General features: G+C 38.8%; 1 protein-coding gene across 1 annotated transcript in view; it reads left to right on the top strand.

The window, feature by feature from the left end:
- The first annotated feature begins 251 nt into the window (after positions 1–251).
- The window catches only part of calcr (calcitonin receptor), a 56736-nt gene continuing 30830 nt past the window's right edge, over positions 252–26157 (top strand). The window contains exon 1 of the mRNA XM_084130575.1: positions 252–563. The gene's annotated coding sequence lies outside the window, so the exon portion shown is untranslated. The remainder of the gene's footprint in view (positions 564–26157) is intronic.

Genomic DNA, 26157 nt, shown 5'->3' with positions numbered 1-26157 from the left:
GAATTATTCTCACACTGCGTAGCCTATGTCTATTATTAGCCTACGCTAATATAGCTTCGAAACGAGGTTTCTATAGACATCACATTATGAATGCATGTATTTTAATACATCACACTTCATGCATTTTAATTTTTCAAGATTCTTTGATGAATAGCCCATGGGTATCAAAATGCTGTCTATGAAGGCAGCTCACTAGGTTTTGAAACACAGCCTAAATGTGTGTTTGAGCGTGCTGGAGCCCGCTGTCAGTTCTAGGAGGAGCCCACGCGCTCCACATGCTCGGCTCGAGATGAGCGGCTGTTAGATGCACTTGGATTACCAGCTGCTGAACTGAAACAACGTCTCGCTCACAAAAAAAAATAAAAAAATAAAAAATGTAAAACAGTGACGTTTCTGATTACACGTCTTTTTAACGAGTGGATATTCTCCTCAGACGGAGATAAAAACACCAGATGCATTAACAGCATCACTTATTTTTAGTCCCAGACGATGGAATTCAGTTTGAGAAGCCCAGTGTGAGAAAGTGAAGTACGCACAGGATTTACATTCTCATCCACATAAAGGTAAGATGTACATTTCATTATGATGGGCGCATATTGCCTAATTACCTGCAGATTATATATATAAATCCATTTGTAACCCATTGCATGATATGATTTCTGCTTATAGCCTATGTGGTGCTATTTAATTGTTAAATTTGTTAATGATTTGAATAATAAAAATATGGAGAATAGAAAGAAAATGTTATTATTTTTTAAATGTGCACAATATAGCTAAATAGTAAGTGTTGACCTGGCAACATCAGTTTGCCAATATAAATAATTGCAGATAAAAAAAAAAGTAGATTCATCATTTCTTACTGTCACTAAAGAAAGACTGTATTGGCTGATCTTAAAGCTGTTTGAAAACATGAGTTGAGCTCTTCTGTTACCTTAGAAATTATATAGTTAGAGTGCACATGTCAAGCATGGCAAGATCTGTTTTATAAATCTACTTTTAATATGAGGCATCCAGTCTGATAGTCCGGATTCTTCATAAACTGACAGTGTTTTGCAGTTCCATGCTGTGTACTGGTCTAGTTAAAGTTCCTTTGGTTATGAATATAACCACACCGTTTCATCATTTGTGTAGAACATTGGCTCATTATATAAACCATAAACTGGAAGCAGAGCTTCTAGGTTTCTGTCTCCTTTATGGTAGGAGGATTAAATTGGATTCACCACTGTATATTCCACTGATAGGATTAAGAGATGCTACTGGGAAAGCTAAAAAGAAATGATGAAACAAACCATTGCAGATGTTGTTTTTACAGTTTCATTAGGGATCTTTTAAAGAAAGTGTGCGTTGTGATGCATACAGTATGATCTTTTTTATCTAAGTTAAACGTCAGAAAAAGCACAGAAAGACACAAAGCAGCAATGGTTTTTCTTTGCAGAGATAAGGCTTTGACCTGTAATCAAATAGTACAAAATGCATTATTTGAGTCAGGCTGAGAGCAGAGACGTAGAGCTAGATATGGACAGCGATTTTTAGATACCGACTGCTTTTAAAGCATGCTTGTGGGTTTCCTTTCAGATCAGCCTGACAACAAGTTCATCTCACACATGGAAACAAGGAAACCAAACACGACAGTGAATCACCATAGAGAGCGAAAACAAGCATGTTAATGTAGGACTAGTCTCAGTTCATGGGGTCATGAACATTCACTTGTTGAGCTATGCTCCTAATTCAGCTAATGGCTCATGCATTATTCATTAGTGTGTTTGGGACGGTCATATAGGCCATGTCTGCAGTGCTTCAAATATTATGAGAAGTTAATCTACCATAAAAACGATACTTGACACAGAATGGGCTTTTGTAGAGAAGAAAAGTAATAATCTACTTGACTATGACATCCATTGTTGTATAATTGAAGGCTTTTTTACAGTTGATATACTGACCATGGCTAAGCATAAGCAAATGTTTGAACTTGTTAAGACAGATTATGGATTTTATAGTACTATGCAAGAGATGAAACTGAATATAATTTAGCTTCTTTCCCTTTGAAAGCGGAGTATATTTTGTAATAACATAAAGTGCAGAGCTTGAAAATTAAACCCATTATCTAATTACGTTTTCTGTTTATTTTGCATTCAGTTATGAGCATCAATTGAGAATTATTGTTATACAAAACATGCATTTTAATGCACTCTTCTTGTAGGATGTATAATATTCGTCTTATTAAGTCGTCAGTTGATGATTTAGTTCAAGAGTAAATATATTCCTTAATATGATTACAGATTTCTGTTGAATAATCTCCTTAAAGGCATATAGTTCTCCCAAATTTTTTGTCATCGCTTACTCACCCTCAAGTTGTTCCCAATCTGTATAATTTTCATTATTCTGTTGAACACAAAAGAAGATATTTTGACGAATGCTGTAACCAGACAGTTGACGGCACCCATTGACTTCTATAGTAGAAAAAAAAAATACTATGGAAGTCAATGGTTACCATCAACTCTCTGGTTGCCAACATTCTTCAAAATATCTTCTTTTGTGTTCAACAGAAGAAAAAAATGTATACAGGTTTGGAACAACATGAGGGTGAGTGAATGATGACAAAATTAAAATTTGTTGGGTGAACTATCCCTTTAAAAGGTTTAATGCTGCTCTCAGGTAGACTTTGAATTAATTTGGGCACGTTTGCAATACACAGGCAGGCTTACGTTCATCAATGCTTGTTCTGGCCAGTCTACACATAAGATGCGATGTACTGTATCAGTAGGTGGAGCTAAAGTACAATCATGTGCCATACAGCGATAGAGCTGTGCACTACAGAGAGGCATTTAGACTGATAGGGATGTTTTTGGGCCATTTTAAATGCAAAACATTTTAAAGAATTATGCAAATTTATGCACTAAAGTTTGAGGTCAGTAATTTTTTTTCAGAAAAAATAATAATACTTTAATTCAGGAAAGAAGCATTAAATTGATTAAAAGTGACAGTAAAGTCATGTATACGTCACACAAGATGTCTATTATTAAATAAAAAATGTATAAAGAAATCTTTATAATAATATAAATATATATATGTATATAATATAAACTTTAAAATTCCTGAAAACAATGTATCACAATTTCCACAAAATATTAAGCATATATATTTTTTAACATTGATAATATGATATGTTTCCAAATTCAGCTTTGCCACCACATGAATCAATTACATTTTATTTTACATTGTAATAACATCTACAATATTAAAAAAAATCTTACCAACCCGAAACTTTTGAACTGTAGTGTACATTTGAAGTAAGGATCTACGCTGATCAGTGTCTCTTGTGTTTGTCTTTCTCACAATACATTATAAATATTCATGAGTAATGTCACATGCCCTATTTATCATGATTAAGTTCATTTAATGGAAGGCAGTTTTTTTTTCTGTCAGATATTAATTATCATGCTTGTTTAAACTGAATTGATTTTAGTATTTTTAAATGAAGCATATCACATGAACTGTATCGCACTCGTTTTCATAAGCACTTGGGTGTGAATGAGGAACGTTCTTTTCTTTTGAGCGTGAGAATTTAAGTATCTCAGAAGCAGGTCCTCACAGATTAATCACAGGAAGAGAAATCAAAATGGATTTCTAAATTAAGCCTCACAATATACTCTTCCTTTATGTCTGAACTATGTCCACATGTTAACACGATTTTTTTTGCTGCCATTTATTTACCCATTTTTGTTCACTCTCATCTTCACCAATGTTATGTGCTAAATTCGGTTAACGCAGTCTTGCTTCATTTTCGTTCTGGTGGTCTTCACTGCCTGTTCAATTTTGCAGCCTATTTGGTTTTCTCTATTTTCCTGAGTGTCTCTCTGTTCACGGGAGGCTGGCCAACAGGCAAGCAGAGGTTGACAGCAGGCAATGCATGGTTGGTTTGGAGCTCTCTCTCTTTCTTTCTCCTTTTCTCTGTGTAATGGGAGTGTTTGGCATCACATGGTTCTGTCTGCTCAATTCACTGCCTTTTCGTCAGTGGCGTTTCGTGATTGCTTTGCTAAAGTTATAGAATATGCAGAATAATCTTAATTGCTTTCCTGAGAAGGCGAGGTTGTTTGTCACAGGTTTGTAAGATTCACTGTCACCGTTGCTGAGGTTTAGACATCATGCAGTATCAAGTTCTTGCTGTGCTACTGTATATTAAACTATATATTTTTGATTTTATTTTAATACAATAGCAATTTAGATTTGGTAATGGCACTAATGCAACATGCCTCTTAAAGGGATAGTTCACCCAAAAATGAACCATTTACTTTCCCTCCAAACTGGTTTAACTTTCTTTATTCTGTGGAACAAAAAAGAAGATAATGTTGAAAAATGTCTTTTTTGTCCATATACATTAAAAGTCAATGTGGTGTTTTGAAAGCCACTGACTTTCATCGTATGGACAAAAACAGTTCAAATGTTCAACAAAAATATCTTCTTTTGTGCTCTGCATATCTATAGTCATGCAGGTTAGGATTGAGATGAGATTAAGTAGCTAAATTTCATTCTTGGGTGAAATATCTTTTTATTCTATATGGTTTCAAGTAATCTTCATCATGTTGGACACTAATGGAACAGGAAAAAATGTTATGGTGCTTGACTGCAGTCAAATACTTTAGTAATGTTTTCTCATATGGTCATGCTTAGATGGGACCGAATATGGGACAAGCGTACTGAACCGGCTGCGGTCTCAGCGGAGGCACTGTCAGGCTGCCATATGTGTTGTGTAATGGACTCTATAAAGCTTTTATGTAAGGTTGAATTGGTTTGCAGTGACTGACAGACATGGCAGGCAAAGTAATGCGCTTGTTTGAGAAAATGAGCAACCACTGATCATATGATCATATGTTTGTAATTCTCATTAATGGTTATAAATAACCAACATACAAAAAAACAGTTTTTGGTTAATTAATAAAAATGCAGCCGAAATCATAACACTTATTAGAAGTTGTGTAGGTGAAAAGCTCTTTACTTGTAAATCCAAAAGATTTTCTTACATAAAAAATACATAAAATGTTATGTGTGTAGGAACATGCTTTTCCAATACATTTCTCCCTCTCTATCACATATTTACTTACCGGTACTTGTTTTAAGTTATTTATTTTTAAATGTTAGAACCTACACATATGTAGGCCTATAAAAGCAGCCTTTTTCTATGGATGCTTGTTTCCATCACTGAATAAAAAAAAGAAGATAACTGCAACTTTTTATTTCACAATTCTGACTTTTCCCCTCAGAATTACAAGATGTAAACTCATATTTGCAGAAAATGTCAGAATTGTGAGCTGACTTTTTTCCCCCCTCAAAATTCTGACTTTTTCCTCACAATTGTAACTGTATTTCTCAGAAGAAATGTAAACTGTGGGAAAAGTCAGAATTGTAAGATAAAAAGTCACAATTACCTTTTGTATTTTTTTATATTTTTTTTATTAATTCTGTGGCCGAAATAAGCTTCCATCCATATTTATATTGAGTTAACCATCTTATCAAATACCATCTTATTTGTACCACCACTCCCAAGTAATTATTTCTTTGTTTATTCATCATTATCTCTTCCAAATAGTACTGAATATTTCCACAATTCTATTTATATAAATTGCAACATATATTCATTCCAGGATTGTGTTTAGTGAGGCTGACAGCGTCAGATGCTTTTCACTGCAGTATTTTAAAACTGTGAATCAAATATTTCCAAGCGTCATTTTCAATGCCAAGTCACCGACTCAAGACAGAGTAAGTCTTTTCATGTGGTGATCAAAACTTTCCCTGGCTTCTCGATTCTCAGTGTGGAAAAAGAGAGTATAGTGTATTTATAGTGTCTGAACAGGAATTTTAGTCTTTACATAATATGCACACAGACTATTATCAGAATATCATAAAATTGACTGATGAAGACATATTTAATCAATTTAAAGGGGTGGTTGATTATGATTTCACTTTTCTAACTTTAGTTAGTGTGTAATGTTGCTGTTTGAGCATAAACAACATCTGCAAAGTTACAATGCTCAAAGTTCAAAGCAAAGGGAGATATTTGCTTTTAAAGAAATCGCTTTTTAAGGACTACAACAAACGGCTGGTAAGGACTACACAAGCTTCCTCCCGGGTTAGTGACATAACCCTAAAATTTGCATAAACCCCGCCCCCAGGAACACGATTTATAGATTATCATGACAGAATATGCTAATCAATGACTAGAAGATAACTACACAAAAACTATCTAAAATCATCATCAACTAACCATTCAGAAATGTCCTGTTGCATTTTCACTTCTTCTTGAGTCTCTCCATCATTGTCTGAGTCCGGTTTGAACATTGAAATTTTCAGTGCATGTCTGTGTGAGTGCAAGCTCTTGAAGCTCCGCCCTCTGTGCCGGGAGCAGCAGCTCATTTGCATTTAAAGGGACAGACACAGGGCTTGCTCACCCTCAAACAGAGACAATTTTAACATGTTATATAAAAATAACTGTGGAGTATTTTGAGCTAAAACTTAACATACACACTCTGGGGACATCAAAGACTTATTTTACATTTGTGAAAAGGGCATTATACCACCCCTTTAAACAAAACAGGACACAATAGTCATAAGCCTATTCTTTGCATTTGAGATTGACAGGAATTAGCTCAAAATACCTTCAGATGTTTGAGCAAAAATGTATTCCCCCCCTATTCACACACTAATTTATTAAAAATGGGGCAATTCATAATTTTTTGTTGTTGGTTTAAAACGCTTCCTCCGTTGCTTTGCTGCCAGTTGTGACTCTCTGGAGGACCAGCAGCACATTTTCTCAGCAGGCAAAGACAGACACAGCTGTGCAGGCTTTATTTTTAACCACATAGTTGGCTGTTGATAAAAATTAAAAATGATTTATATAATTCATGTGGTGAAAACATTGTATGCTTGTCTGTTGTATGTTAAAAATGCACATTAACCGGATCGACCGAATTAAGACATAACATACTTACATAATTTATATGCAGCATGTAATTATATTCCATTCAATTTATATGTTCTTGAATTAGGGTGAAAAGTTAATTAAATCAAGGAGTGCATGAAATAATATATATATATATATATATATATATATATATATATATATATATAGGTACTATACGGTTATCCGGACCACACGTGACCACACGTAAATAACCCCTCCCCCACAACTAATCCTAAACCTACCAATACTAAGGGGGTAAATGTCCTAATGTTTCAAAAATGTCCTAATTTGTTAAAAAAATTCAGAAATAGGTGTGGTCCGGATAACCGCATTGAACCTATATATATATATATATATAGATATATGTAGCCATAAGGGTCATCTCTCAGCAAAAAATACTTATTATTATATACTAATTATAAAATAATTAATACCAACAGTAAACATTTTTTTCTAGAAACAAAACTTTGTACTGTATGTGACTGTGAGAAAGGAGAAACTTTTCATTTTAGGACCAAATCCATGAAATAAGCTAACATATAAATGAGATTTCTTTGGGTTGATCATGTTATTGATAGAAGATGTTAGCACTGTCAAGCAAAACCCTGATATGTCAGCTGTCACCCCCCTTTTGGAGCATAGATCTAAACTTAAATGGTTGTAATTCATAAATGTTTTCCAATCCGATACACTCAAACCACCTTCAGAGGTAGTCAAAAATGCATGTGATCCCATCATAATGGTAGTGTAAACGATTATCTGTCCGAGTCACCTGTCAATCAACCACTGCGCTGAAACGTGCTTTAAGTGTGTACCTTTAAACTGAACAATTTAAAGGCTTGTACAGAAACATGCACAACACTTATTCACATGATGAATTGTAGTCCATTCAAAAAGTGCACCTGTCTCGCCTGACCACTTGTGATCGTCTCACGGAAGACTGACGTTAATAACTGGTATTAACAGGGTCACTGTCGCGTAACTACTGCTAAATGAGGGATGATGTGTTTTATCGCTAGACCAGAAGAACATTAGGGCCTTTTTGGGTGTGCACATTTCAAATACACCTGGCCACATAAATGTGTCTCTGCAAATCGATACAATGATTTATCTTTGATTCCCATAATATATGCAAAGTATTGTTGACTGCAGTGACGATTCTCATGCCGGACAGCAACATTTTCTGTTTAATGCTCTTTTGGGCCCAATTGGCAACCCATTTTTTGGCTGCCCCTTCCATCTATCTCATCCATTTGTGAGGAGTAAGGTTCACGTACTGCATGTGGACGAACACCATGCATTCGTTTTATTTGATCAGTAAAAACACAGTGACTAAGTATAAATAAATATCCCCTATGATGGAAAAATCCCAAATTGCATTGGAGGCTTTGATTGAATGTCTGATAAAAATAAATAAAAGCTTTGCTTGTAAACTGATTTACACGAGCCAGCAAAGCAGTGGAATAATGAACATTCAGTTTCCTATAGATTCCTGCCAACAGTCCTGTTTTTTCCCCATTCATATCTGTTGGACAAACCCTAGAAATTAGCATATGAAGTGGCGTTTTGTAGCTACAGTATGTGTGCTTTTTCTCCATGACATTTAATGAAAAGTCACAAACAAGATTAGAGCTGCGTTAGACTTGATTTGTGTGGTAATTGTACGTTGCATAGATTTAAACCCACAGGAGGTGTACAGTATGGAGTATGGCTTCTAAATACTATGTGAAGCTATTATTGGTCATATAACTGCATTTAACGATTTTCCATGCTTGGAAAATAAGGAGAAAAACAGAGCAAATTTGGAGTCATTAAGCATTACTTTGTGTTTGATTTATCTGCCTCCATTGACTGCCTGTGATGTGCCTTGTCTGTCTGCTCCCAGAAAGCTATTTTGCTGGTCGTGCCCCATTATCTGATTTATAGAGTTAATGTTTGTTCCATTAACCAAACCGTATCCATTGCCAATTTAACTTTTTCAATGCCTCTGTACAGATTTAGTGTTGGGATTACTATGGGTTTTTCATACCTGTGTTCACAAAGAGGGTCTTTATTCAGTCATTTCTTTCCCAACAGTGTTTGTAAAGCCCCACCGTGTCGAACCAATTTATATTACCATTACTGTTGAGCACATCCGTATTACTTATTCCATATTTCTATATATCTTGCAGTCAGTTTAATCACCTGGAGCAAGCAGAGTCCCCGCTGTTCCAAAGCTATTAAAGAAAACATGTTTGACCTTCTCAGTAATAAAGTTACAGCTTGTCTTTCCTCCACGTTTTTTCTCATTTTGATGTAAAATCAGGAAAAATGTGTTAAAAACTACTCAAGGTGTCAGTCAAAATCCTGAAAATCCAGTTATTCCACTGTCTACGTCTGGAAAACAAAAAGACAGTTCATTTTTCTTGACAGCTGAAATGTAAAATTCTAGTAACCTGAATGAAAATGATTGAATGAATACTCAAAAACAGAAAGACGACGTGCCAGATAAAGCGGCATCTGTTTTTCCTCCTGCTGTTAAAACCATCTTGTGCATATCTATAAAATAGAAGTCATTTTTATCAGATGGAAGAAGCCAGTTAAGGTCAGTGAAAATGTCAAAACTGTCAGAGATGTGAGACTGCTTCACACAGATAATCAAAGTTTAATTCTCATTTGTTTGCATTGCGCTCGCCCACAGTGAACGACAGCCTCAGAGAGAGAAATGTTACTTAATATTTGACAGTCTGCCAGATTGAAATATAAATGGGTCAACTTCATTTTCAAAGAGACTCAAATATTCCTGACTACAATTATCAAATGTGAACTCAAGTCAGCAATAAATGAGTGCATGTGAACCGTTGTCCTGGTTCAGACATGACGACAGGTTCAGAAAAATGAGCTCATCATTGCAAATTTTTTCCAATCTCACATCTCTGAATTAAAATGTATAATATTCCCATTGGTTGGGCGTATTTCGGTTCATTAGTTCACACGAATCATTAATCATTCATTTACACAAATACTTTTCACTTGAAAGAAATTCAACCCAAATGAATAATTTGTAATAAATAAATAAATAAATAAATAAATAAATATATATCATATATCATTGCATTTTGTTAATTAAGCACAATTTTACAATTTTAAGCACTATTTTACTAATGTGTGTAATATGTAATACTGTATGTGTGTAATAACTGTTGGACACACTGCAAAAATGTTTTTCTTACTTAGTATTTTTTTTTCCTTGTTTTTCAGTGCAAATATCTAAATATTCTTAAAAATCAGGAAATAAATAGTAGGCTACTGTCTTTGTGGCATTTCCTGTTTTTTAATCTCAGTGTCATCTCCGTGTTTATTCAAAATAAAAATATCATTCGCCTAAAAAAAAGTTTTAATAAACGTTTTAATGTACCTACACTCACCTAAAGGATTATTAGGAACACCATACTAATACTGTGTTTGACCCCCTTTCGCCTTCAGAACTGCCTTAATTCTACGTGGCATTGATTCAACAAGGTGCTGAAAGCATTCTTTAGAAATGCTGGCCCATATTGATAGGATAGCATCTTGCAGTTGATGGAGATTTGTGGGATGCACATCCAGGGCACGAAGCTCCCATTCCACCACATCCCAAAGATGCTCTATTGGGTTGAGATCTGGTGACTGTGGGGGCCATTTTAGTACAGTGAACTCATTGTCATGTTCAAGAAACCAATTTGAAATGATTCGAGCTTTGTGACATGGTGCATTATCCTGCTGGAAGTAGCCATCAGAGGATGGGAACATGGTGGTCATAAAGGGATGGACATGGTCAGAAACAATGCTCAGGTAGGCCGTGGCATTTAAACGATGCCCAATTGGCACTAAGGGGCCTAAAGTGTGCCAAGAAAACATCCCCCACACCATTACACCACCACCACCAGCCTGCACAGTGGTAACAAGGCATGATGGATCCATGTTCTCATTCTGTTTACGCCAAATTCTGACTCTACCATCTGAATGTCTCAACAGAAATCGAGACTCATCAGACCAGGCAACATTTTTCCAGTCTTCAACTGTCCAATTTTGGTGAGCTTGTGCAAATTGTAGCCTCTTTTTCCTATTTGTAGTGGAGATGAGTGGTACCCGGTGGGGTCTTCTGCTGTTGTAGCCCATCCGCCTCAAGGTTGTGCGTGTTGTGGCTTCACAAATGCTTTGCTGCATACCTCGGTTGTAACGAGTGGTTATTTCAGTCAAAGTTGCTCTTCTATCAGCTTGAATCAGTCGGCCCATTCTCCTCTGACCTCTAGCATCAACAAGGCATTTTCGCCCACAGGACTGCCGCATACTGGATGCTTTTCCCTTTTCACACCATTCTTTGTAAACCCAAGAAATGGTTGTGCGTGAAAATCCCAGTAACTGAGCAGATTGTGAAATACTCAGACCGGCCCATCTGGCACCAACAACCATGCCACGCTCAAAATGGCTTAAATCACCTTTCTTTCCCATTCTGACATTCAGTTTGGAGTTCAGGAGATTGTCTTGACCAGGACCACACCCCTAAATGCATTGAAGCAACTGCCATGTGATTGGTTGATTAGATAATTGCATTAATGAGAAATTGAACAGGTGTTCCTAATAATCCTTTAGGTGAGAATCAGAATCAGAATCAGAATCAGAAAGAGCTTTATTGCCAAGTATGCTTGCGCATACGAGGAATTTGTCTTGGTGACAGTAGCTTCCAGTACACATACAATATAAAGTGACAAGACAAGTAACATAGGTATAAATAAAAAATAGAAAAAATAAAAATAAAATAAAAATAAAAAGATTATAAATTATAAATATATATAAAGTTATAAGGTGCTATAATGAAATGTCTGAGGGAAGTATTGCACATGTTTGTTCCACAGTAGCGGAACATTTAAGTGTTCATGAGGTAGATGGCCTGGGGAAAGAAACTTTTCCTGTGTCTGGTTGTTTTTGTGCTCGGTGCTCTGTAGCGCCGACCAGACGGTAACAGTTCAAACAGAAAGTGTGCTGGGTGTGACGGGTCCAGAGTGATTTTGCGAGCCCTTTTTCTCACTCTGGATGAGTGCAGTTCTTTGAGTGTGGGAAGGGTAGTGCCAGTGATTCGCTCAGCAGTCCGAACTATCCGCTGTAGTCTACGGAGGTCGGTTTTGGTAGCAGAGCCGAACCAGACGGTGATGGAAGTGCAGAGGATGGACTGGATGACAGCTGAGTAGAACTGTACGAGCAGCTCCTGTGGCAGGTTGAATTTCCTCAGCTGACGCAGGAAGTACAGTCTCTGTTGGGCTTTCTTCACAATAGAGTCTATGTGAGTGTCCCACTTCAGATCCTGAGAGATGGTGGTGCCCAGGAACCTGAATGACTCTACTGCAGTCACAGTGCTGTCCATGATGGTGAGTGAAGGGAGTGCAGGGGGGTTTCTCCTGAAGTCCACGATCATCTCCACTGTTTTGAGCGTGTTCAGCTCCAGGTTGTTATAACTGCACCAAAGAGCCAGCTGCTCCACCTCCTGTCTGTACGCAGACTCGTCACCGTTCCGGATGAGTCCGATAACAGTAGTGTCGTCCGCAAACTTCAGGAGCTTGACAGAGGTGTCTTTAGAGGTGCAGTCATTTGTGTACAGGGAGAAGAGCAGTGGTGAGAGAACACATCCCTGTGGAGCACCGGTGCTGATGGTGCGGCTGTCGGACGTGATTTTGCCCATTCTGACTAGCTGTTGTCTGTCTGTCAGAAAGCTGGTGATCCATTGACAGATGGAGCTAGGGACAGAGAGCTGGGTCAGTTTGGTCTGGAGCAGTGATGGGACGATGGTGTTGAAGGCAGAACTAAAGTCCACGAACAGAATCCTTGCATAGGTCCCTGGTTTGTCCAGATGTTGTAGGGTGTAATGCAGTCCCATATTGACCACATCATCCACAGACCGGTTTGCTCTGTAGGCAAACTGCAGGGGGTCCAGCAAGGGTCCAGTGATGTCCTTCAGATATGCTAACACCAGTCTTTCGAATGACTTCATGGCCACAGATGTTAAGGCAACAGGTCTGTAGTCATTGAGTCCTGTGATCTTTGGTTTCTTCGGGATTGGGATGATGGTGGAGCGTTTAAAGCAGAAAGGGACTTTGCACTGCTCCAGTGATCTGTTGAAGATCAGTGAGAAGATAGAGGCCAGCTGGTCAGCGCAGGTTTTCAGACAGGCTGGTGAAACACCGTCTGGGCCTGGTGCTTTCCTTCTCTTCTGTTTCCTGAAGATCTGACGCACATTATCCTCACTGATCTGAAGTGCAGGGGGGGAGGGGAGGGGGATGGCTGGAGGTGTTGATGGCTGTGTAGAGAGATGGTCAGGGCGGGTATGGGGTGTCTGATCGGGGGTCTCAAATCTACAGTAAAAGACATTCAGCTCGTTCGCAAGATGCTTATTGCTGTCGATGCTGGGGGATGGTGTCTTGTAGTTGGTAATGTCTTTCAGGCCTTTCCACACTGATGCAGGGTCGTTGGAGGAAAACTGGTTTTCCAGCTTTTTGGCATAGCTCTTCTTAGCCACTTCAATCTCCTTTGTCAATGTGTTCCTGGCCTGATTATACAAGATCCTATCCCCACTCCTGTAGGCATCTTCTTTGACCTGACGAAGCTGTCTGAGTTTTGGTGTGAACCATGGTTTATCATTGTTGAATGATAAGTAAGTCCTGGTAGGGATGCATAAATCCTCACAGAAACTGATGTATGATGTTACAGTCTCTGTGAGCTCGTCCAGATCGCTGGCAGCAGCTTCAAAAACACTCCAGTCAGTGCATTCAAAACAGGCTTGTAAGACCTGCTCTGTGTCGTTGGTCCATCTCTTTACAGTCCTTATTACTGGCTTAGCAGTTTTAAGTTTTTGCCTGTAAGTTGGTAGAAGATGAACCAGGCAGTGATCGGAAAGTCCTAGAGCTGCTCTGGCGACGGAGCGATATGCATCCTTTGTTGTGGTGTAGCAATGGTCCAAAATATTATTGTCTCTGGTGGGGCATGTAATGTGCTGTTTGAATTTAGGCAGTTCACGTGTGAGTTTTGCCTGATTAAAGTCTCCGAGAATGATAAGAACAGAGTCCGGGTGTTGTTGTTCTGTTTCTGTGATCAGATCAGCCAGCTGTTGCAGCGCCGTACTCACGTGTGCTTGCGGTGGAATGTAAACACTGATGAGAACGAGCGAGGAAAACTCCCGCGGCGAGTAGAACGGCTTACAGTTAATGAAAAGCACTTCCACATCAGGACAGCACATCTTCCTTAACACAGTTACATCAGTACACCACCTTCTGTTGATGTAAAAGCATGTCCCACCACCGCGCGTTTTCCCCGTTGACTCCATATCGCGATCCGCTCTGAACAGCTGAAAGTCCGGTAGATGTAACGCGCTGTCCGGAATGGCTTCGTTCAGCCAGGTTTCCGTGAAACACAGAGCAGCAGAGTTGGTAAAGTCCTTGTTTTTGCGTGAGAGCAGAAGTAGTTCGTCCATTTTGTTAGGGAGAGAGCGGACATTCGCCAGATGGATGCTAGGCAGCGCCGTTCTGAATCCGCGCTGCCTGAGCTTAACGAGTGTGCCGGCTCGCTTCCCACGCCTGCGCGTCTTATACTGTTTCCACAGTGCAGCGGCACAACCGACGACAATGTTCCGCAAAACGCCAGAAGAATCAAAAACTGGTTGGTGTATGTGTATTATGTGTATTAACAATGGTCTTGATATAGCGATCATAATAGAGCGCTATTAAATATGAAGCCAAAGACCGCAGACTTTAAAGACATGTCTCGACATCGTGTTTTTAAAAGCACAAGTGCGTTTGTAAATTTTTCTCACTGCAGTTTTGAAGCCCTCATCATCTGTTCCGGCCTGGAGGTGGGCTGTCAGTCTGCAGGTTTCAATGAACCGTTATTAATTCAAACAGCTGATAAGGTAATAATAAAGATGTTCAGCGAAATTGATAACATGTGCTTAACTCTTTCCCCACCATTGAAGGAAATTTCTGTCATTTATGAGACAACGCTTCCCTGCCATTGACGGAAATTTCAGGCTTTCCGTGTTTTCACTGTTATACGGTAGGGGGCGCTATTATGCATCTTCTGAAAGAGTACTGAATCTCCTGATCAAAACACATGTGGAGAAGATGCAGAAACAATCAATATCATATGTAATCATATGTATACAGTATGTAAAATAAAGCGATCATCAACATTAAACAGCATATAAATTAAAACGGCCTAATGTTATAGGACTGTGAATCTTTAGGGGTGTTGATGGACTCTATCTACTCCATCTATGTTTTGATCATCATTGTTCTGCATCTGATCTTGATGTAGTCTTTGACAAAAACACGTTTTTCTCAGTTTTTTGCTCAAAATGTTGCTTTTTTATGAAACTTACCCACATTCAGGTGTTGAGCTTGAATACAACAGCAGAGGGCCTGTTCTTTCTTTTGATATCTTGCATGTTCAGATATTCATACAACAAAATATTCTGGGGGCCATTTTGTGAAAATGGTCAAAAACGCTGGCAGTGGCTGGCAACTTTTCTCACACACACACACACACACACACACACACACACACACACTCCTGAAGCCACCACTGTACTGTCTGCAACAGTTAAAGGTGCTCTAAGCGATGTTGGGTGACGTCACTTCTTGTTGACGTTCGAAGTATTGTCAAACAAAACGGAGGCTAGCTCGACCCTCCCTCCTCCTCATCCCGTCCCCTCCCCCTCCCTTCCGTGCTTTTCCGATGTAAATTCGGGACTTTGTGCGTTCCTTCTCCATTTTCCATCTTCTTTGCTATTTGTTAATCGGAACGTCGTCTCTTTGGTCGTGTGTCGGCCATATCAAATTCAAGAGAATATAATTCTAACATTAGTCATTGTCTAGGACATCTCTCCTCTAGCTAACTTCCCTCTTCATGCTTCTCTCTCCTCCACTCCCCACACCCCCTTCATGTGCACGCGCACTAACCCCCCAACCCCCACCCCCACATCATTCTTGTCGGTTATTGGCTAGAACACTGTTTGTTATGTTTCGTGGTCCAGGTTGGGCCAGTTTGTTTTTGTTGCCGTTTGTGGAGCCTGGGCTGTCTACAGAGACCGCGTTTTTTTTACAGTGTGTTCAGGGGACAGACAGCTAGCGGATAGTGAGGAGATGTTTGCTGTATGTGACAAAATATGTTTCAGCCTAAAAAACGTGTGACATCGCTTAGAGCACCTTTAATGCAGATTGTAGATGATGTTTGCATTATGTACATGTTTCAATAATAATGAATCTTAATAAATACTGTGAAATGAGTCATTTCATCCCATAAGGATGTGAATATAGTGTAATTATAATTACTGAGTATAACATTCTCAATTTCTAATAACAAAAACTTTTATGTGACCTTTACGGTGTTCTCCACTTCTACAGTGAATTAGAAGCGCATTATGGTGAAGTTCATCATGGGGATGATGTGAGATAATCACATTCAAAATCACACTGCAAACGCAGGACTAATTGCCCTAATTTAAACTGTGACTGCTTCTTCTTGCTTTGCTTCTTTTTTAAGCTATGAGATTGGAAATGTTCTTCTGAGAAAGTCTGCCTCTGCAGGAAATACTGCTCTAAGAAACTTAAGTCCTACTTTATGTTCCCCCAGAGTTTAAAGGCGTTTATGGTACCAGAGGCAAGCCCAGTTCCATGTTTTCTCAGGGAGAGGAAAATGCATGAGCTCACAGTATGCCATCTCAGATAAAAAGTGCCTTAAAATTTAGCCTGACTCTGCAAAATTGCTCTGTGCCTGCTCTTATTTTCTCCTCTTGACAGCCTGGCATTTGTGTGGCCTAGTAACAGCTCCATAGCCGTATCTGTTCTGTGTGCTGATGCTGTGAACAGAGGGGTCAGAGCGACTGAGATAAAAATCAAGGGCTCTCTGAGAAGGTCAGATGGCATGAATTGAAGAGGAGGATGTCACACCTTCCCATTTTGTTAGAGATAAAGTGTAGAACTCTTACTGTACGTGTGCTGGCGTATCACTGGTTTATTGACTGAACAAACTATACACTCTCTAGAAACATTGGTCATACTGCAAGGTTATCACTTAAAGGGATACTTCAGGATTTAGCATTAAGCTTTGTATTAGTAGAAAACCTATAGTATTTTCGAATTACCGTGCTTTCCACCCTCATATCCCCCTGAGACGAGAGATTTATGTATTTTTTGTCTGGAAAAAATCCTCCGATGACGCAAAAATCGTCATTTTGCGTCATCGGAGGATTTTCTGGCCAGAGGCTAAAGACTACAGCCAGTAGGAGGAGCTCGTTCCTCATGTTTTCAACCCGCCCATAGAGGGTGGGATCTCACTCACAGAATGTACACATATTCAGCCATCTTTCTTTGGAAGCTAATCTAGCAGGCTCTTGTTCTGTGGAGAAAGCTGAGTAGTAGGAGAAAGCTGAGTAGTAGGGGTTACCATCCTCTTTTTCCCGGACATGTCCGGCCGTCGCGATTGTCCAAAATGTCCGGGATTCGGCTTTTGCTTTCTGCAGTCGCCATTCATTGTTTACATGCACACCTTTTGTTTCAATCTAAGTTAACTGAATTCATTCCGATTAGTGAATCTGAATGTAGTGTTTACATGAACGCTAAACAAGTGATCGGCTGATGTGCGTTTTAACATTGCTAAGAAAATTCCCGCTCCTCCGTGAGAGATATGAGACCGCAGCGTCTCAATAATGACGCCACCGGTCTCGCGCCGTTCTCCCGTGGCCCTCAGCCTCGTCCTGCTCGCCACAGTAAACATGATGAATGGCGACTGTAGAACGCAAAAGCCAAATCCCGGACATTTTGAGCGATCTCGATATCCCGGGCAGACTCGTCACGGAGACTCACTAGTAGCCTAACCTTGTTTTCAACTGCGCTCTCTAACCGGTAGGCGTGGCTTGGGAGTGGCCTCCTAGGGCAGTGAAGCAAGTGCATTCTGGGAGTTGTTGTCTTTCATCCACATAAGCCAAAAATACATTTTCTGGCTTTTCTCAGTCTAGAAAGCTCCTTCTACATTTCTTCTACATAAATGACCTATTTTAAATACACATTAATCTTTCCAGAGGTGAAGTATCCCTTTAATTTGGTCCAGCCAATGACTTTAACCTGATATCAGTGCATTGAGGAGGTCAAGATTATTTGTTTGGGGCATATTGAGTCTGTGGGAGCCCTTTTTGTTCTGAATTAGGTGTATTGAATTATTAATAATCATCATTTATTGAATTATTAATAAGATTAATGATTGCATTCATGATTATTTATTTATATGAAATTATTATTCCTAACATAACATAATTATTCAACCTTTAATCATCTTTAATCATTTTTAATTTACGATTGTTCATACACTTAAATTACTGTAATTATTTGCCTGATTGCCTTTGTAGTGAAGGATCAAGTTTAACATGCAGGTATGCAGGCAAGGAAAGCTTTGAATTTTTTTCTTTTAAATAAGCTCATCACTGAGTATTTGAAGTGCACTTTTTAATTTTGGAGTTGTCAGTGTGAATGCACTAATTGCACTATTTATACTATAAAATGGCACAGAATAGTGCATACAGTAAGTAAGTACGCAAATTGGAAAGCACCTAAATACTTGTATCTGCCCTGAATAAATCAGTTTTGTGAAACTAATTGGAGTAAATGATTCAATGAGTCACTCATAAAGATAGTCAATTGTTTAATTCCTGATTGAATCATTGTGAACGAATCGGTTAATAATAATAATTATAATAATTTGTTACATTTATATAGCGCTTTTCTAGGTACTCAAAGCGCTTTATATGGAAGGGGGAATCTCCTCAACCACCACCAATGTGCAGCATCCACCTGGATGATGCGACGGCAGCCATATTGCGCCAGAACGCCCACCACACACCAGCTTATTGGTGGAGGGGAGACAGAGTGATGAAGCCAATCAGTATATATGGGGATGATTAGGATTTTGGCCTAACCCAAATTTGGCCAGGACCCCTACTCTTTCCAAAGACATCCTGGGATTTTTTGTGACCACAGAGAGTCAGGACCTCGGTTTAACGTCTCATCCGAAGGACGGTGCTTTTTGACAGTATAGTGTCCCGATCACTACACTGGGGCGCTAGGACCCACACAGACACAGGGTGAGCGCCCCCTACTGGCCTCACTAACACCTCCTCCAGCAGCAACCTGGTTTTCCCAAAAGGTCTCCCATCCAGGTACTGACCAGTCTCAGCCCTGCTTAGCTTAAAGTGGGCAACCAGTCTTGGGCTACAGGGTGATATGGCTGCTGAGGTTAAGTGAATGATTCACTGACTCCCTTGTAAATTTAGTCACTTGTTGTCACCTACTGGCATAATGATGTGTAAATGTACCTGTATTGACTGTTAGAGAACTCATTTATAGATTTAAATTAATATATTATACCTTTCTCATTCTTGATCCTCAGTTAGATTCTGACAGCCAGACCTTTTATGTGAAAAACTGAAGACAGTTTTATAATTGAATCCTGTATCACATTCTTTACACTTTTTGCTGTGAAAAACAATGTACAAATCCAATTTGCAGTTGTGAATGATGGAGAGACGTGTGGCCCAGATAGATGGAGGCTACAGAGACTCAATTTAAAACTCCTCTTTAAACTCTGTCTGACTCTCCGAAGACCATAAAGATCCATCATCAGTGTAGTGGCAGTGCTTTGTTCCGTATGTCCCTCATAAAGCAGACGGGACACTGGGACCATAAAAAGGGGCCATTTTGCATTCAAGAGCTGACAAGCCATGCGGTCTCCCTCCCCTCCCCTATCCATTTCCTTTTATTCTCCTTTAGCTTTGCTGCCAGCCGTCTTCCCGCACCTGGCCGGTGTCTGTGAACGCCTGCTGTTGGGTTTGTGTCAAGAACAGCTGGAGCACATGTGGCACTTGGCTGGCTCCAATCTCGATGGCCAAGATGGATTAAGTGCTAACGCACCTCGTCACAACAGAGGGCTCGATTTGGAGAAGATAAATATATATATATATATATATATATATACAGCCATGAATCAGGAGGTGCTAGCTGAGCCTGGGAAGAGGTGCATGGCTTCCCTTCAGTGAAATCACACAGTTGCAGTTTTTAAGGTTAAATTGTGTGAAGAACAGACATGGCAGAGTCTGTCTGATGATGGAGTTTGCAGCAGAATAATCACAAATCAATATACACATATAACTGAAGGCGTCAGTCTTGCCAGGTAAAGAGGTATATTGTGCAGCACGCAGATGGAATATAAAGGTCCATTGCGGCATTTTCTTAACGGTCTTTTATCCTGAGGGGAAGCTGAGGAAAAGGTCTTAAGAGACTTTCGCGTCTCATATGATGTTTATTTGTGTGTTATCACATGCCATTGAGTTGTATCTCTTTGACAGGGTGTGAATTGCCTGCAAATGCTGGGTAGAGAGTGACGACAGTAGTTTTATTCTCAAATGACTGTTTGATCTGTACAGAGTATGGAATTCAATAAATAAAATAAATAGGTAAATGCAATACGTATTCCATATAGTTCCATATAGAACCTTAATTGTTTCTCTGCCAGCGTTTTTAAAAAAAGTCACCAGCCACCGCCAGAGTTTTTGACCATTTTCACAAAAAATGAATGGCCCCCAGAATACTTTGTATTCTAGCTTCATGCATTCTTTTTTATTTATCAACACTTGAATGTGGGTCTCAGCAAAAAGCTGAGAAAATCATGTTTTTGTCAAAGACTACATCCAGATGGGATTCAGAACAATGAACAAAACATATATGGAGTAGATAGTCTATCAACACCCCTAATGCTTGCACGCTCATCCTGGGACGACATTTCATTCAGTAACATTAGGCTGTTTTGATTTATATGCTGTTTAATGTTGATGATCGCGTTATTTTGTATATGATTACATATTACATCTCGGATTAACATATGATATCATATGATATACATATGATGACATGTTTTTGTTGTTCATGCAGGAATTAATTTTTGCATTCAAAAAAGCAACTCGAAATGTGTTAACACAGGGGCTTAAACTGTGACACTCATGGTGCAAGGTGCTAAAAAAAGCACCATCCTTTAGCATGGGTACATAATCCAACAATTCAAAATGACTGTCATGGAATACAATTGACAGTTGTAGAATTATTACAATTGGAATTTCATTTCATTTTCATAGTGGAGCACGGACAGATTTCATCATTGTATACAATATACTGTACACAAACTTTAAAAAATTAATACAGATCTCTGAACAATGCAAATCTGGATTTTCAATAAACACCAAACAACATCCTTTTCCTCAAAGGGTAATATGTGTAATTGAGCTGGATTGAAGAGGAAAACCACAACTCCATAAAATAAAGGTTCCAAAAGGGTTTTCAAAGTGATGGCATTGAAGAACCATTTTTGGTTTCCCAAAGAACCTTTCAGTGAACTATGGAAGCTTGTTTCTGCCGCCACTGAATAAAAAATAAAAAAGGTAATTGTGATTTTCTTGCAGTTGCGAGTTTACATCTTACAATTCTGACTTTTTTCTCATATTTACGTGATATCATTTTGCAATTCTGAGTTTCTCGCAATTCTGACTTTTTTCCCATCACAATTCTGACTTCTTTTCTCAGAATTGTGAGTTGATATCATGAACTCGCAATTCTGGAAAAAAGTCTGAATTTTGAGTTTATATCTTGCGATTCTAACTTAACAACTCGCTTTAGATCACGCAATTCTAAGAAAAAAAGACAGAATAAAGAGATAAAAAGTCGCAATTACCTTTTTTTTTATTTTTTTATTCTGTGGCAGAAACAAGCTTCCATAGTGTCACGGTTCTCCTGGTTTCCTGGTCCTGTCCCGCACTACATTTCCCAGCATTCCCCTGGATCCTCACCTGCACTCGATTCCCTCATCACCACACCTAATCTCTATCACGTCAAAATCATCTCATCACCAGCCTTTATATTCTGTTTGCTCTCACTCCCTCACTGCTGGGTATTATACGTTACACATTATTCAGTTCCCTTGTGCCTTTTTATGTTCTTGTGCTGGGCTAGTGTCTGCTGTGTTGCTAGCGGGGTGGATCCCTGCGACATCAGTAAGACATTCTGAGGATCGTCCGAGAGACAACTTCACTCTTCTTCTGTGAGTTATGTGATGAGGATCGTCCGAGAAAGGACTTCACTCTTCTTCAGTGAATTATATTCAGTGGATCGTCCGAGAGAGGACTCCAATCTTCTTCTGTGAATTGTACCGTGTGGATCGTTCGAGAGAGAGAGTGGACTCTAATCTTCTTCTGTGAGTTCTATCCTGTGGAGAGTCCTAGAGTGGACTTCAAGTGTCTTCAGTGAGTTATGTTCTGTTGACTGTCTGAGAAAGAGGACTTCTTGTATCTTCTGTGAGTTATCCTTAAGAGACATTTCAAGAAAGGACTTCCTGTGTTCTATTATTATAGCTTAAGTTTATATTTCTGTCTGAAGACTTTTCCTAAGTTCCTGAACTTCTATTAGTCTGTGGAATTGCCTTAAATAAACTTCTGTGAATTGCATTCTGGTCTTCAGCCTGGTTATGTTGTGACACATAGTGAACAGTTCTAAAAATAACCTTTTTTTTTTTTTTTCTTAGTGTGAAGAACATTTCTTAACTATAACATTAACACTACTTAGTCTAAAGAACCTTTTTTAACTATAAAGAACCTTTTGTGGTGTTCTACATGGATCAGGTCCTCTTCATTCTTCAAGGTTCTTGATGGAACCATCAATGCCAAAACTTTATTTTTTGGAGATAGCTGTATGTGCCTACACTTGATTCGCATTACTGTTCGCTGTACACGCAGCACTGAGAGCCTAATCTGGGAAGAGCAGAGAGCATGCCAGTTCCACAGCATTTTAAGTGCTCTCTGAATTATGGATATCCCTCTGAGTGCATTTTCCTGTCCTCTTGTTTGATATCACTCCTGTCCATTTTGCTGCTATATAAATATGACACCTATTAAAGCCGGCTAATGGCTTATTGCTGTTCAGGGGGATCTCGCTCCGTGACAGAATTAGCCGGGTTAATGATTCAGAATGTTGTGCTTTTCATATACCAAAACACCCTAGATGCCCTCACCCGCTTGTGCCTCAGCTGTACTTCAGATGGTTAGATATTTTTCAGTTTTTTGATGTGATGCATTGTACAAGGTCAGATTTTGAGCGTACAAATGATGCACTCAGGAAAGCTCAATATTACAGTGAGTAAAATGGCTGGTCTAATGGCAGATGGAAGAAACAGTCCTCCGTTTGCAATGCCCTGGCGTCATGACAGCATTTCACAATAGCACTACACGTTCATACCCATGTGCTTTGGCGATACTGAGGTGCTCTGTCACAGTTGACTGTAATGGCTCACAATTCATTTATGCCTTATTTTGTAAATGGGAGAGGATATTGATGTGGACCACACTTGTCTTCCCCCCCAGATCTATAGAGTTTAGAGAGATACATCTTTTTGTTTGAACAATCCCATGGGAGGGCATAGAGAAGTTGAAAGAGGCTTTGTTCTGATGGGAGGTTTTTTTTGGACGATTTTTGTCATTCCACATTTAGGATGAGAAACTCTGAGCACAGAGCAGTACAATGAAAGAGAAAAGTAAAGTCCGATGAAGTGGTGTGGTTTAGTTATCCTGGTAGATAGTGCATTTGTATATATGCAGTCAGCTGCAAAATAAAATAATAAAGATTTAATAAAACACCGAATGGGCCCCCTGAAACCTCCTCAGCTTACAAGAATTAAGTTAAATACATGAAAATATAATTTTGTGCGAGTTACAATCTCGATCAACTTGATGGTCTCAAGGTATCCTTAAATGAAACTTTCCCTAAAGACATTTTTACAAACAATACATTCATCCTGTTAAAAGTAGGATAAATTTATGCCCTTAACCCAATTTAACCAGTCCATAACACTACATCTGTGAGTTATGCACAGACAATCACTACTCGCATTTCCTTAAAGGATTAAAATAAAAATAATTTAAACCATTTGAATTTTAACCATTTAAACCATTAAAACCATTTAAAATGCTATTTTAAAGGTTCCAAGTTTTGTTTTGGAAGTCTCCTATAAAAGGTTCACGTGCATCCAAGGTCAAAAAACACCTTAATTTTCTGAAAAAATACATTGCAGCTTTACCTCATTTCTCAAAGTGCCTCAAATAGGTCAATAAAGGATTCAGTCTCTCTAAACCCTTCCTTTCTGAGAGCCTACTCTGCTCTGATTGGTCAGATGGTCCAGTCTGTTGTGATTGGTCTACTGCTTAAAGTGCATGTCTGAGGAGAAATGCTCATTAGCATATCTGAAGTTCAGCTCTGGAGGCTTCCTCAGTGCTTGTACACAGTGATATGAACAGTAATGATGGCGTCGGTTTTACTGTATCAGTCTTATCCTTTGGAAGTGCATATAAATGGATTTGCATTCGCAGCGCAGAAAACAGCATCTTCTTGATGTCGACAACACAAACCAAACTCTTCCAAGCCTCAGCTGCAACTACAGTGTTTGAGGGCGGGTCAAAGTAGATGTCGTTCACTGTCAGTGTCATTATGCAAATTAGTTACAAACCTATAGGACCTACTGACTCATTTCAGGCAGTTCAGAATCAGTTCTTTCTTTTGGGAGACAATAGCTCCATTTATCGTGCACTTTGATCTTTAAAACTCTGCCGACCTTTTACATTCACAACCAGTGAACTTCATGAAAGGTAATATCCAAAAGAGGCATAGGGGCACTTTAAAATCTGTATATTTTGATATAGTGTGATATATTGTTTGAAATTAATAATTTTGTTTTCAGTTTTAGAGTAAAGTATTTGGCAATATCTCTTAAGGTTTGTATGAAGCAACCTTGAACTTGAGAAAGGCGCTTTATAAATAAAACATTATTTTTGTTGAAAAAAGAAATTGCACGAACATCATGGGACCTGAAACAGTTTAGTGGTCATTAAAGAGATTTCAAAGCTGAAAGCTTCATTAAGAATGAAGTATTTCAGAGATTATGTTAAATAATTGGTTATTATATATATCAGTCCTCACTAAGCCATTTTATGGAGCTTTAAGGAAGTTGTCACAGAGGATTTGGGTTTTGCGGTCACTAAAGGATTAAAAGTAATTTTCCAAAACAAAGCTGAAAGCTGTTAAGGGAAGAAAGCAGTGTCATCTTGCATCCTTCATTCTAAAAAAGCTTTCATAAAAAATGTCTGTCTTCGTTAATAATTCAACATCTTTTTTTTTTTTTTTTTTATTCCAGAAATAACGTTTTAGTCTTCAGTCTTGCTTACTTAGGGAATACTCAGCCTACTGGCTAACATGATGAAGAAAAGCTTTAATTCATCCTCACAGAGGAACATTAATTATCTTGGCTAATGACCAGAACTTATATGGAGTTGATCCATTCTCCTTTTTCTCCATTCTCTATTTCTATCTTGGCTAAGTTCCATCCCGATACACGCAGTCGTAGATGTTTGAAAAACAAGACCTCCTGCTATCTGGGAAACAATGACTAGAGAGCAAAGCAAGCCAGATTTGTCCCTTTTTCCTGTGCCACTGACCACAGCCCGAACAGGGCCGTGTGCTCGTATCTAAAAATGGCTAGATGGCTATTCAATGTTCATAATGAATTTTCAAGGTGTTTTGTCACATCAGAATAGGGCTGTTTAGTTTCTTTTTTAAGGAAAGAAAATTGAATAAGGTGCAATTATTGGGTTTGGATGACACTCAAAGCACAATACATCTTCATATCTGTAAATTGACACCGGAAGGAAACATATATATGCAACAGTGACTTTACTTGCCTCACTCATTTAAAAATATATAACTGCACGAAACGGCTTCAATGATAACTGAATTTCATCATACGAAGAGAACACAAATGACTTTTGTTAAACGTTCCGTCTGGGTTTGGTATATAAATAAATGATCTGTAAACAATGTCTTACCTCATTTACTGAGAAATGCATGGTCCGCTAGGGACTTGTGGAGTGTGTGTGTGACCCAATGTCCCCACGAGGATGGTAAAACCATAAATTGCCAACATGAATGTTAGGGTTAGTGTTAGTGCCTACACAGAAAACACACACGCTAGTAATGTCTGAATAAAAATGCAGAAAAGTCATTAGATCAGTATAAAAACCACAGAACACAATAAAAAGTCCCAAGTGAGACAGA

The sequence above is a fragment of the Abramis brama genome (genome assembly GCF_963993115.1).
Source record: "Abramis brama genome assembly, chromosome: 12".
Lineage (NCBI taxonomy): Eukaryota > Metazoa > Chordata > Actinopteri > Cypriniformes > Leuciscidae > Abramis > Abramis brama.
The sequence above is the reverse complement of the archived record's forward strand: the minus strand, read 5'-3'. Positions and strand labels throughout refer to the sequence as shown.